This window comes from Sciurus vulgaris, assembly GCF_902686455.1.
Source record: "Sciurus vulgaris genome assembly, chromosome: 19".
Classification (NCBI taxonomy): domain Eukaryota; kingdom Metazoa; phylum Chordata; class Mammalia; order Rodentia; family Sciuridae; genus Sciurus; species Sciurus vulgaris.
This window is the reverse complement of record NC_136480.1, coordinates 3,913,755-3,928,248: the sequence shown is the minus strand read 5'-3', so window position 1 is coordinate 3,928,248 and position 14,494 is coordinate 3,913,755. Positions and strand designations below refer to the sequence as shown.

The window sequence follows — 14,494 nt, the reverse complement described above, 5'->3', positions numbered from 1 at the left end:
TTCACAGAAGCCTGAAACCTTGGGCTACCTGTTTACTGGCTTGGTTACTTCAGTATTTGTCTAAGAACAGCAACTATTTTTACCACAACTCAATGAGATTTATGCATAAAATTAATTTTCCTGATAATAAAGGGAATATTATTGCACTCTCCATCCAGCGAGTTTTGGGTCCATCATCTTCTTGAAGAGCAAAACACACAATTAGATTCTCAAGGGAGATAAGGGCCTGAATTCAGCCATGGCCTCTTCCTACAACTGTCATTACTGGGATGCTTCTGGAATCCATGACATTGTTGGGGGCATTCCTTATCTTTGCTTTGATCTGATTTTCATAAGCCAAGAAATAGAATTGTATCACAAGGATCCAACCTGGAAGAGTATCTTTATTTTCTACCAAAGTTAATATTACATAAAAATCAGCTATTCTGCTTTTCTGCTCTGGTTTCTCAGAAATTTTTGTTTCTTTTAATTGTGTGAGCCTGTGTACTCCTTGTTATCTTAGGAGGGATCATAAAAAGAAATTGCATCCAAAATAAAAATAGTGAATTTCACCTGATCTCTGCTAGCAGGGCACAAAGGAACATGCCACACTTCATAGATGAGTTTCCTACAAATACAACCTATTAGGGTGGAGGAAATATTGGGATGATTAAAGTCATATTTCTTTTAAGTCAGGGTTTTCTTGCTCCCATGAAGTAACCATGAACTCTACATCCTTAAAAACATTTTAGTGCACAGTGTTGGACTGTTAAGCATAAACACAATGTGACACAGCAGAGCTCAGATAAAACCGAAACTTTATACCCATTTAAGGGCAAAGACCTTTTCCTGCTAACCCAAAGCAATCAGCATGCCACTCTATTTCCATGAATATGAATATTTAGATGCACTCTTTAAATGGAACCATGAAACCTGCATTTTTCTGCAATTATTACAATATCGCCCTCCAGATTCATCCATGTTGTGGATAATGGCGGGCTTTCCCTCTTTTAAAAGACTACATAAGGTGTCACAGTTTCCGTAACCACCTGTCTGTCTGTGGCATCAGGTACCTTTACTTCTTGGCTGCTGTGCATAAGGCTGCCACAAAACTGGGAGCACCAACATCTGCTAGTGATGCTGACTTCCACTCGCTTGCATACTTTCCTGAGGGAGTGCCTATTCCACACAGTAGCTCTGACTCTTATCCTTGGAGCAACACCCATACTGGTTTCAGTACGGGGGAGAATGAACCATTTTTCGCTCCCAACAGAGCATATCTTCAAAAGTAACGGTCACCTTTCTTTACACATCATAGCCATCCTGACTGCTGCAACAGAATATCTCATGCAATGATTGCAAACCATAAAACTAGTCTTGGCTCATCAACCATGGTCTCTTCTTTCTTTTCATTTTTCCTTCTTTCCATGATGTACCCATGAACTCTAACATCTTAAACATATTTTAGTGTGCTGTGTGGTATTGTTCAGCATATGCAAAGTTACACAGTCACAGGGCTCACCACTCCCTCAGTTCAGATGCAGCCCATCCGGGATATTACTGGAGCATGTGTATTTCCAATGAGTATCCATCAGATGGCGATGGCCTTCCTTAGAGAGCCAATGGGTGGCAGTAGTGAGATCGAGTCTCTGGCCAACTTGCTCTGGCATCCTGGGTAAGCGCTTTGCTCTCTCCAGCCTCCACCTTTCCCCCTGGTAGAATGAGAAGTTTGGACACCTCTAAAGCCTCATCCCAGAGCAAGGATCAGTAGGGTACACCAACAAGGAGTCTAGACCCTGATGCTTCCTGTGTGAAACCCCCCACGCATCCTGGAATCATCCAGGGGGACCACAGCGTTAGGCTTCCCTCCCTGCTTTGGGATGAAAACTGGCAGCAGTAGAAAGGCAGACTCCCAACTTCATCTCCCATCTCTACCCGGGTGACCGTGAGCAAGGGACTGCTTTCCCAGTCCATTCTGATGTGGGAGGGTCACTGACAAGTCAGTGAGAAGCATTGTTGTCTGCCTGTCAGGGTTAGCAAGTGGAGCTGTGTGGAGACAAAGTGATGGGCGGAAGCGAGTGGGGCGGGGCTTCGGGGAGCAAGTGGAGGCCAAAGAATGGGCGGAGCTAGTGGGCGGAGCCAAACCCCAGACTGAGTGGAGCCCAACCCTTAGGAGTAGTGGTTGGCGCGGGGCCTAGGGAAGCAAGTATGGCCTGGCTAATGGGCAGAGCTTGAGGGGCGGAGCCAGAGGGGCTGGCGGGCGGAGCCAAACTCCAGACTGAGTGGAGCCCAACCCCTAGGAGGAGCGGGTGGGGCGGGGCCTAGGGAAGCAAGTAGGACCCGTCTAATTGGCGGAGCTGGAGGGGCGGAGCCAGCGGGGCTGGCGGGGCGGGGCTGGCGGGGCGGGGCTGGCGGGGCGGGGCTGGCGGAAGCACGTTGGAGGCGCGCCCCGCCCAGAGCTCCTCAGGTGAGCTCAGCGCCAGAATGAGGAGCTTCCCTGGGGAGCTGAGAGCGAGGCGGGTGCGTCCTCAGGAGGCGAAGGAGCTGGTAGAGGCGCCGGTGTCTAGAAATCCTGTCAGAAGTCGTGTGGACCCAGCGGGGAGCAGGTCCCTTTGGTTTCCGCGGCCCGAAATGTGACCTCCGAGGCTGCTCCCTCGGGGCTTCAGTTTCCCACTTCACAAGGAGGCCATGGAGGGAGGCTGAGGACGGGAAAGCCTTAGTCTCTCCCTCTCACCGGCCTGCTGTGGACTTCCGTGAATTCAGGTAGGTTGGGGTCCGTGGGGCTTCTGGGAGGGGTCGTGGGGATGTCGCCTGAGAGACTTGGTTCTGGGAGTGACCTTTGCCCCAGCGTGTTCACAGGGACTCATCCCGGTGCCTGCTGTGTAGACGGTGAGGCCTGGAGTCCAGAGTGTAAGCGTGTGGCCGGCTGTCACTCACTGCAGCCTGGTCCGGATCCCTCAGGGCCCCTCACTCGCCCATGGGCAGGGGCTTCCTGGGGAGGCGGCCTCGACCCAGACCCTGGGGACTCGCTGAATCTGCAAAGCAGGACCAGGAGGGACGCCTGCCTCTCAGGCTGGCTGGAGGCCAAGCCCAGCCTCGTGATTCTCTAAAGGACGGGTGAGCAAGGGGTGGGGTGGGGACCAGGGTTTAGACAGTGTCTCATGAAGACCTACCTGTGGGAAAATATTCGCCTTTTAAGTTAAAAATCATCATGTGCCAGGCTGGGTTCTAAACAGAACACAAATAAAACAAATCAGCCAGGAATCCCTGCTGCCCTTCTGGAAGGGGCTGCTGTGCCTTTCATCTATCCCAAGAATTCAGGCAAAATGTCGTTAGACACTAGATGGCGCCAGAACTCTCAGGCACGAACTGGGACCCAGCTCCTTTACGCATCTGATCTGATAGATCCATGGCGAATTTTCCACTGCTGGATTTTTCTAAGACACACCATCAGGTTACCTGGCTTCCCTTTCCTACCGATGAGATCAAGGCCTCCTTCAGAAGCTGGACGTTCTTCTCCAGGTTCATCCCCATGAATCCCCCAAACTTTCATGAACACCTGTCAACACATGCCTCCTGGCACGACCTGTGCTTAATGTAATATATTTTCATTGTTAGAAGAGCTAAGCTGGGTCTGGGGTGGTGGTTCAGTGGTAGAGAGCTCGCCCAGCATGCGTGAGGCCCTGGGTTCAGTCGTTGGCACCACATAAAAATAAAATTAAAGGTATTGTGACCACCTACAACGCAAACAAAATTGAAAAAATAAAGTGTTAAGCTCTTTTTCAGACAGTAGGTGGCGCTAAAAGTGTACTTAAAACTGACCAAAAGGCTGGGGTTGTGGCTCCGTGGTAGAGAGCACTTGGCTAGCCTCTGTGAGGCACTGGGTTGGATTCTCAGCACCACATAGAAATAAATAAATTAAATGAAAGTTCATCATCAAATAAAAACAACATTAAAAAACTGAAACCCATCAGTTTTGATTTACCTGTTCACTGGCTTGGTTACTGGAAAGACTTTTAATATTAAATCTTAAAAGCAGCCATTACTTTTAGTATAACTCAGTGGATTTTATGTACTGAATTAATTGTCCCACTATGAAAGGGAGTATTATTACACTCTCTACCCAGAGTGTTTTAGGTCCATCATCTTCTTGGAGAGTAAAACACATAATTAGATTTCCAAGTGAGATTAGGGTCTGAATTCAGCCATGACCTCTTCCTGCAACCGTCATTACTGAGATGCTTCTAGAAACTTTGCCAATGTTGGGGGCATTTCCTTGTCTTTGCTGGGCTCTGATTTTCTTAAGCCAAGAAATAGAGTTCAATCAGAAAGAGTCCCATTCTCCCCCAAACCCCACCCGAAGTGTCCCATTACTTTTCTACCAATGCTAATACTACTTAAAAACCAACTCTTCTCCTCTGATTTATCAAAAAAAAATTCTTTTAACTCAATTGTGTGAGCCTCTGTACTCCTCGCTATCCTAGGAGGGACCATAAAGTGCAACTGCATCCAAAACAAAAATGGTGCATGTCACCTGGTTTCAGGTAGCAGGGCGCAAAGGAACATGAAACATTTCATAGATGAGATTTCTGCAAAGACAACCTTTTAGGGTGAGGACAATATTGAAATGATTAAAATAATGTTTTTTTTTAACCTCACATTTTTTGTTTTCTTTTTGTAACAGCGATTGAACCTAGGAATGCTTACCTACAGAGCCACATCCCCAGCCTTTTTTTAATATTTTAATTTGAAAGAGGGTCTCTCTAAGTTGGTGAGGCTGGGTTTGAATTCACAATCCCTGTGCCTCAGACCCCTGAGCTGGTGGGATTACAAGCGTACACCAACACACCTGGCTTACCTCTGCTTTTAAAATATAAATGTGTGGCCATGTGATGTATTGTAAATCACTTGTATATATGGAGCCTCTGTTTATTCAGATGAATTAAAGATTGTCATGGGGCAAATGCCTCTGAGTTTTGTTGGGGTCTTCCAGAAATCCAGGCCCAGAGGAAATCTCTGGGACCTGAGAGTTCATTTTAGGGGTGTCTCCTCCAGGCTTTGGTCTTTTCGATGTCTCCACCTCAGTTTCTTCATTTGTAAGATGGTGCTGATGATCTCTGCTTCATGGTGTTGGGAGAGGTCAGCCAGATGTGTAAAATACATTTGAAGACTTGCTCCTGGGCCAGGAAAGACAGGGTTCCTGTTAGAGCACACAACGGATTGGGGTGCTGTGGAAAAGGTCCCTCCCTCCTCATGGACCCAAACGTGCATTTGAGGTCACAGTTTGAGTTGACCTTGATTGTGTTTCAGCCCCACTTGATTCTTGCTCAGGCATCCCAGGGCATGTTAAGCACTGGGCTGTGTCAGTTGTGTGGGTCAAGGTCAAACTCACAGAGGAGCCTGTCCACCCCACACACACCCTGGGTCTCTACCAAACTAAAGGCATCAGCACCTGGAGAGCAAAATGTCATTCCAGCCCTCTGTCCCCTGCAGGTGGGTGTGCCTCTGGCTTGCTGGTGCCTTCCCTTCCTGTGGTGCTCTAGGTGACTCCTGCTCAGGCTTTCAGACCCACCTTGAGCCAGCCTTCCTCACCTGAGCCTCCCCCTCTGCTCCCAGCAGTGAGCACTTTGCCATTTGACCCATGATGCAGTGGCCTGTTGTTTTCTGTCTCTTTTGCTAGATTTGGACACACAGAGAAAACGAGACCACCTTGGACACTGGATAAGTCCATCTGCAGCATGTGAGCTTGTGATTATGGCAGAATTACTGGTGAAGAGTGGTCAGGCTGGGAAGAATGGTGAGACCATGGAGCTGCTGAAGGCAGAGAACACAAGACATCGGCCTCCAGGTGCCTGGTGCACGTGACTGACGGGTGCTGGTGAGTGTCTGTTGACTGAGGTACTGAGTGTGCTTCAGCTGGAAGAGGAGGGGAAGGCAGGCATTGTCTTTTAATTCATTTTCCTGTGCCTGAAAGACTTATTTCTTAACCATGTTTAAAACAATTCACTGCAGACTGTACTGAAGCTCACTGTGTCCACCCCACCAGTCCAATGACCTTCAGAGGGGGGTCTGTCTTCTCAGTGGCTCAGTCTCTGCATGTGGTTTATGGTGGTCACTGTTAGAGCACATGGAAGAAAAGCACCCACATCTCGGTTACTTAACATAAAAAAGTTTCTCTCTCCTCAGCTGCCCAGTCTGATGAGTTTGGTATTGGGCTGGGCACAGCTGCCCTGAAAGGTGTCTCAGGTTCTGGACCCAAAAGGTAGTTGGTTTCAAATCTTCATTCCCTGCTTGGAAGGAAGATTTAGTAGGACATTTGCTCCCCAAGTGAGCTCCTCAGCTGAAGGACAAAAAACCTTTTCTATATCCAAAACCCAGATCTCAGTCACATGGTCCTTAAAGAAGATGAGTGATACTGGGAACTGTAGTCTTATGTAAAGATTTGTGAGCACCTAGCAGAACTTGCCCCTGTGCACATGTGTTTCAAAAGAATATATATTGTACCCGGCATGGTGGCACAACCCTGTCATCCCAGTGGGGCAGGAGGCTGAGGCCAGAGAACAGTGAGTTCAAAGCCTGCTCAGAAACTTAAGTAGGCCCTTAGGAACTTAGCAAGACCCTGCCTCTAAATTAAAAACTTAAAAAGGGCTGACAATATGACTCAGTGTTTAACTAGCCCTGGTTTCAATTCCCAGTACCAATAAAATAAAATAAAATAAAAGTATATTGTATAAAATGTTGTCCTGACTATGTAATATATGGATGTGTAATATATGATTTCTACTGGAGATTAAACTAGGCTTGCTGAAGTTTATTCTAAGATGGTTCTTGAATTTCTGGCTTTTAAAATTGAGGGTGTTAGTGATTCCTCTACTGTACAGATCAGATAGGAGACATGGGACTGAAAATGAGGCTTTTGGAGAAAGCTTGTGTTTACCATTGTTACATCTTCAATGCCTGTTAGATATTCATGTGGACAGGCTTGCAGGTGAGATTAGAGCCCATGGTACTTAGGACTATGTGACCAAGTGTGGCCAGTTAGTAAGAGCATGCACATGGTGAAGTATGTGGAGCCTCTGAGGCCTGGTTCACATCTACATGTAAAAATGGAGCAGAAGAGAAATCTATGCAGGAGAAAGAGGACGGGCCTCCAGACAGGGCGTAGAAAACTAGATAAATGTATCACTCTGGATTTTTGAGAGCATTTGACTTCCTAAAGCAGGTGAATCCCCATGTTCTGAAGACCACTCAGAAAATGAGCAAGAGGTGGAGTAAGGGGGGCACCATCAGATATAAGGGAGTTTGTGAGATGGAAAACAAGCTAAATGTAAAGACATGGATTTCTGAGGGGAGAGGGTATAAATAATAAAAGTGGGGTCTCCATGTGCTCCAGACCATTTAGAAAGTGGGCAAGAGGGGACCATTGGATTTGACACTGCAGAGTTCCCTGAGAGTCTCATTGGAAAAGTGTCCCCAGGTGGTGAGGGACACTATTGGATGAGTTACGGCAGAATGTGAGTTGAAGGAGAACAGACAGTAGAGATTCCCTTTAATGACCAAGGAGGATGATATGAAATGACAGTGAGGGAATTAGCAATGGTGCTCTCTGAGATGTGGATGAGCTCGTTCTGCAAAGCTGCATTTTCCTCAGGTGTGACCACAGAAATCTCTGTTTTGTTGCCATATTTGCCAGCTAGTAACTAGAGATAGGTTTTAGAAAAAGCATAGAACCTAAAGTGGAATATCGTGACTCCTAGAGAATGGCCGGGTTTGGGAAGGTGAAAAGGTGAAAGAAAATCACCTCAGTGGATCACACGTGGAATTGATGCTGAGGATGGACAAATGAGATCTGGAAGGTCAGACTGGTCCTGCTTTATTTGGGTTTGTGACTGAGGGGAAATTGGGCACCAAGCTATATTTTGTGATCCAGGCCAAGCTGGGAAGCTATGAGGGACACTTGGGAGAAACAGCTTGCACATCAGGGAGGGCAGAGCCATCAACAAGCAGGAGCCATGGTGTGTGGCACACACATACTACAGGAATGTGGAGTGCGATGGGCTGACAGATCTGACTCCATGAGAATGTTCTAGGTCAGACTCTAAAGGAAATGACTAAACAGACTCCATTTTTCTCTGATACTCCATGTTATGTAGGAGATAAGCTTCTCCCATGGGAACACCCCGCCTCTGTGCCCATCATCAGTTACTTGGTGTGACATGTTTAATAATATACAATGGCAACTCCTATGTAGTAAAGAATTGCTCTCTTTTGATTCCTATTGCTACTAAACAATGTATCATGTGAAGAGTGATTGTGTGGATGTTAGCAACCATTCTTTAGTTTGTACCTAGGTAAGGGTCATCTTGACACACTTCCCCCTCTGTCGAAGATCTCATGATGTTAATGTGTAATTTCCAATCATAGCAACAGACACTTATGATTAATGTAATTTTTGGTATAAGGACCCCTACAGACCTATGGTCAGGGCTGTTCTCCCAGTGGCCATTTTTTGGGGCATTGTGTGAGACAGTCAGCCAGCCTGCTTAATGAGGACTCTCAAATTTGGACTTCTCAGTGGTGATTGGTCTGATCTTAAGTTGCACAACATAACAGGAGGAGAAAATCCTGGAGAAGATTTGGGCAAATAAACCACATCTAATCCTAAAGTATCTGGCTGATTATAATCCATTGTTTCTGCAAATCTGAAGGATAAGAACATCTCAGGGTTTGCACTGGCAGCTAGAGGCTAACAATATTTTAATATCTGTCTTCAGAAACATTAGAAGAAAAATTACATTTCTAACATCAACCAGAAACTACAAAGGTGTTTCATCACAGACTCGAACCTGTCATTACTAGAAAATTCAAACATACCTGCAAGAGAATCTGTTTCCATGATAAACTGAATAATGGCATGAGCCCAGTCCAGTTTTCTTTAGTAAGAAGAAAAGGAGATAGTGTTACACTTATTTTTTTTCTGTAAATGCATGTGCATGGAAAGATGTACTTAAGAAAAACCAAACATACACACCTGAAGATGAGGTACAACTTGCCTAAACATTCTTCCTAGCAAAACGCCTTTCAGAAACATTCATTATTAGGAAATTGAGAAGAAGAATTTTTAAATGAATAATGAAAAGAGAAAATATTAATGGACATAAATATCCTTCCTACCCGGCTGTTGCAAATTATATCCCAAGGTCTTTTGGAGCAAGAGAAATGTATTCACCAGCAGGTTCACGTCTCTTTTTAATATTTCATGTGAAGCTAACTTCGGGATCACTGACTTCTCCCTTGAAATTTGATAGTGGGCAGAGCACATGCTTTGGACTTACACCATTAATTTTCAATTTGTTAAATGTAGAACAGGAAAGATTTTATAGGAACCTACAATAGATGCTTGCAGTAATGTGAAGTTACCCTATTACCTTCTGGAGCAAGTAGAATTATTTTTTAATTCCCCAAATTATAGAAGTCACATATCAATAATAGTTCTATTTTTTTTTCAGAAAGATGAAGTAAGCAATGCTGAGTTTTCAAATAAAAAGTGAACAGGGAAACTTAGTATTTCCCTGAATATTTTTATGGGAGTAAATAACATGTAAAATATAAGATAGCATAGATAGCATATGTAACTTGAGTACTGTTACAACTGATTGATGAAAATCAAGCAGAAATCTGAAGTAATTGACATTTCCTATGGAAAAATAATTTTGTTTCAAATTTAATGGATGACATAACTTAGAAAGATTTCCTTCATTGCATTTTACAGAGCACAGCTGTCTGGTTGAGTATAGTGGTTAGAGCTGGTTTTCTTCTCAAGCTACCAAAAACCTCACTAAAAGACCAATTTGTCCCCTGCCAACCTCCTCCTAGAAGCCCCATACACTAACTCGCTTCAGATGTGGAACAGAGGCACTCACCTGGGTGGATGAGGGACAATTGGTGCAGCTGAGAATAACCTGCATAGTTTTAAAGAAAGGGTGTTGTGAGCTCATGTCTCTGCAGCCTGTAATTTTAGTGTCTCTTGAGAGGTGACAAGATCCACAGGGAGGCCCTGGACTATGAAGTCCCCAGTGAAATATTTCACCTTCCCCTTGGTGGAATTTATTCTGGATAATAGCCATCTGGGGAGAGTGAGGCTCAACATCTCCTCTAGGTATTCTTGACAAAAAAGTGCATGCCAATCATGTAGACAGCCCAGCTTTTCTCACTTTTATCGGATGTTCAAATTATCCCGTACCCACTCCATGGATTGTTCTGTCTTGATTCTTGGGTGAGAGATTCCCAGTGCCTGCTGTGGCTCTGAAGATCCTCTCTCTACATTGTCTGGTGGGTGCCCTCTTCCCCACTCCATTCCCACATGGATCACCTGGTTTCCTGATGTAACTTCTCATGTGCTCCATGATTTCCATACTGCAAATATCTGGATTCAAGCTATGCATCACATGAAAGTGCACATGAAGCAAAATAGTAAAACAGAGGCATATCCAAGGCTGGGGTTGAGGTGATAGCAGGCAGATGGAACATACTTGAAGCTCAGGCAGAACCTGAGCTATATTCCACTGTGTTGGGGACCCAAGTGATCATCCTTCATCTCCATGAATGGAGAAATTAAAGACATACATTTCCTCTGAAAGAAACAGAAATTCTGCATAATTCCTAAGCAATTTACACAAAACTATGTAAAGTTTTACAAATCCTGGAACAAAATGGAAGTCCATGACCTACAAGCCTTCGAGATGCAATGTTAGGTTATTTATTTGGAATGCCATGCAATGAACTTTCCTCTTAGAACTGCCTTGGTAGTGTCCCAGATGTTTTGGTGTGTTGTGTCAATATTCTTACTTACCTCTAAGAATTTTTAATTGATCCCTGATTTCTTCTGATATCTGTTGGTCATTCAATGGGCATTCTGTCTCCAGATGTTAAAGTAGTTTCTATTTTTATGTTATTGTCAATTTCTAATTTTATTTCACTATGATCTGATAGACTGCGTGGTATTATCCCTATATTTTTGTATTTGCTAAGATTTGCTTTGTGGCCTAAGAGATGGTCTATTTTAGAGAAGGATCTGTGTGCTGCTTAGAAGGAAGTATATTCAGTCATTGATGGATGAAATACACTATATATGTCTGTTGACTCAAAGTTACTGATTCTATTATTTATTTCTAATACTTCTTTGTTTAGTTTTTGTTTGAAGAATCTATCCAGTGGTAAAAATGCATTTTAAAATCACCCATTAGTTCCCCAATATCTTCTTCCATTCTGTGGGTTGTGTCTTCACTCAGTTTACTGTTTCCTTTGCTGTGCAGAAGGTTTTGAGTTTGGTGTTATCCCCCTTGCACTATTTCTACTTCTATTTCCTGTGTTTTTGAAATAGATTCTGAAAATCATTATCTGTACGGAACCATCATCCTGAAAGATTTCCCATTTTCTTCTCTAAGTTACATATTTTCAGGTCTGCATTTAGGTCCACAAAGAGGGTGGTATTGGCATGAAAAACACATACATACATATATATACAAATATATACACACACACACAAACATATATATGTACATATATGTTTATATATAATTATATATTATATAGGATTATATATATGAGTAAACAAAATATGTGTGTATATGTTTAAAATATATACTATATATATTATATATACAAAATATTTTATGTCAATACCATTCTGTATGTGCATGTTTATATGCATATGTATGTATATATATGTTTTTATATCTTTATTTATATATCTGTTTATATCTTCTATATCACAATGGAGATCCCAGAAGTAAATCCATACATCTATAATACATAGACAATGGATTCACAAAAAGGCTGCTCTAAACACATCATAGAAAGGATCATCTTTTCAGTGAGTGGTGCTTGGTAAGATGAATATTCATATAACAAAGATTGAAACTTGACCCTGATCTCTATCTCACCCTGTAAAAACCAAAAAAAAAGTAACTCCAAATTGTTCACAGACCTAATTTCAAATAATTCTGTGGTGATTACTATCATTCCTTTGCTTCTAGACAGAGAAATCTCAAGCATGTCTTGTGAGACTCATCTGGTGATGATGAGTTCCCTGTTTTTTGATTGATGCATAATAATTCCACATAATTGAGGGATTGATGATACCGTATTCACTTGTGCACATAACATAGTGTGCCCATTCTCATTCCCCAGGACCTTGCATTTCCATCCCTTGATGCACTTGCTCTACTGGTAGCATCACGGGTGGCGGGAGGACTGCAAGGGCTGGGCTTCGGTTCTGTATTACTTCAGTGTTGCAGATTCCCTAGCAGCTCCCTAAACTACTTGGGACCTGGGGGCCTGCAGGATTTTCCAGCAGCAGAGACTTTAGGTGTCCATGGCATTAATGGGGTTGCTGTGGGCCTGCCTTTTTTCTTTTTGTCATTGCAATATGCCAGTATCCCTTTTTCTTCTGAACTGACCTTGATATGGGGACAGAGTGGTAGGTGACTTGTTACCTTCTTCGTGAGTCCATCAGGGATCTTCAGGATACACAGTGTCTCTTCCACTTCCCCACTACCCTCTAGCACTTTCCCTCCTGCACTCCCTTTGACTAGTAATTGCTTATTATATTTTCATACATTTTTGGGGGGATAGCATGTCACCCCCTCTAGTCAGCCATCTTGATGTTTTCAATGTGGAATATTTAAAGAAGACTCAAATAAATAGAAATAAATGATGTGTTCATCATTGGAGCAATTACTATTGCTAAGACATCAACAATATCCAAAGTTATCTATACTCCCTATCAAAATCCCACTGAATTATTTCCCCAAAGTAGAATAATCCATTCTGGCATACATGTAGTTTTCTAAATGATGCCAAAATAATTTTGAAGACACAGGGCATGTTTGGACATCTTACATTTCTAGATTTCAAAACTTATTCAAAAGATAGATAAAACAAATGAGTGTAGTAGTAGCTTAAAGACTGACTAATACAATGGAGAATCCAGATGAAAACCCTCACAGAAATAATCAAATGATTTTGGTCACGGATGTCAGACCTTTCAAAGGGGAAAGGACACTCCTTCCAACAAATAGTGCTGAGAAACCTGGATATCTGAAAGCAAACAATGAAGTTGGGCCATTACTTATAAAATTCACAGACAATAACTCCAAGTTGATCAAACACCAAAGCTTAAGTGCTAACTCTATAAGACCCTTACAGAAGCATAGGAGGAATGTTCAATGATGTTGGACTGGGCAAAGATTTCTTGGATATAATAATATGAAGGAAAGGGAACAAAAATACAATAGATAAATAGAACTAGATAAAAATATAACAACTTTTATTGAAAAGATATAATGAGTAGAATGAATAGGGAACTTACCGAATGGGAGGAAATATATACAAACAATGGATATGGAAAGGGGTTAATATGTGAATATACAGAAACCACAACTAAAAAAAGGGGGCCAAATTGTAATAAATGGTCTATGTGGCACTAAATAGAATTCATACCAGAAACCTCTCTTACTTCTTAATAAAAATTGTAAATGAGACAGGGAGCTTCAGGGAATCACCATCAAATTACTGTTACCCACAGTTTTCCTTTGTTTTGTTTTGTTTTTTTGTTTTTTGGTACCAGGGATTGAATGTACAACCCCCTGACTACTGAGCCACATCCCTGGCCCTTTTTAAATATTTAATTTAGAGAGAGCTTCTCAGTAATTTGATGACACTGGCTTAGAACTCACAATACTCCTACATCAGCCTCCAGAGCCCCTGAAATTATAGTCACGTGCCACTGAGCACAGCTTGTTTGGCACAGTTTTGCTGAGATATTTTCAAATCATTGGAAAATTATATTTTGGCAAGTTTAAAACCCTTTTACTTTCCTTTGTAATTTCAGAGAAAGTTTTTTCCACCATTAACTATAAGGTCATTGAAACATTTCATTAAAAGATTAAAATAAAATCTACCATTTACCCATTTTTAGGAATACAGGTCAGTGGCATTGAGCAAATCCAACTTTTCTGCACCTATATTCTGCACCATCTCTAGCACTTTTTCTCCTTCATATATTTTATCTGTATCCATCACACAGAAATTCCCTACTGGACCTCTTCCTCACTTTCTGGCAAATATCATTCCATATTTTGTCTTCATAAATTATATAGCCTATGTTCCATCATCTACATGTAGTTCATAAAGTGTTGTTTTTTTTTAGTGACAGTTCACTTGACACAGTAGTAAAGATTAATCTGCTTCAGAATCTCCTTTCTATTTACCATCAAGAACCACTCATGATCTACATGATTGAGACATAGAAAGTTGTCACTGTTCTCCAGAGTAAATGTCAATTATTTCAGAAATCTATCTAATTTTAATCAGCAAGTTGTAACTGTACTCAAGTTACATATGCTATCTATGCTATCTCCTGTTTTATATCTAACTTACTTCTATAAAAATAATGAGAGGTAATCAATTTCCCTGTTCACATTTTAATTAAGATACTCAGCTTTGCTTCTTT

The 14,494-nt window shown here is 42.4% G+C and overlaps 1 protein-coding gene across 2 annotated transcripts in view; it reads left to right on the top strand.

The window, feature by feature from the left end:
* Positions 1–2,467: 2,467 nt before the first annotated feature.
* LOC306650352 (uncharacterized protein C3orf22) overlaps positions 2,468–14,494 on the top strand; it is a 275,416-nt gene continuing 263,389 nt past the window's right edge. The window contains exon 1 of one of the 2 annotated variants that reach the window (XM_079122279.1): positions 2,468–2,742. The gene's annotated coding sequence lies outside the window, so the exon portion shown is untranslated. The remainder of the gene's footprint in view (positions 2,743–14,494) is intronic. The other variant, XM_079122282.1, reaches the window with a different exon arrangement.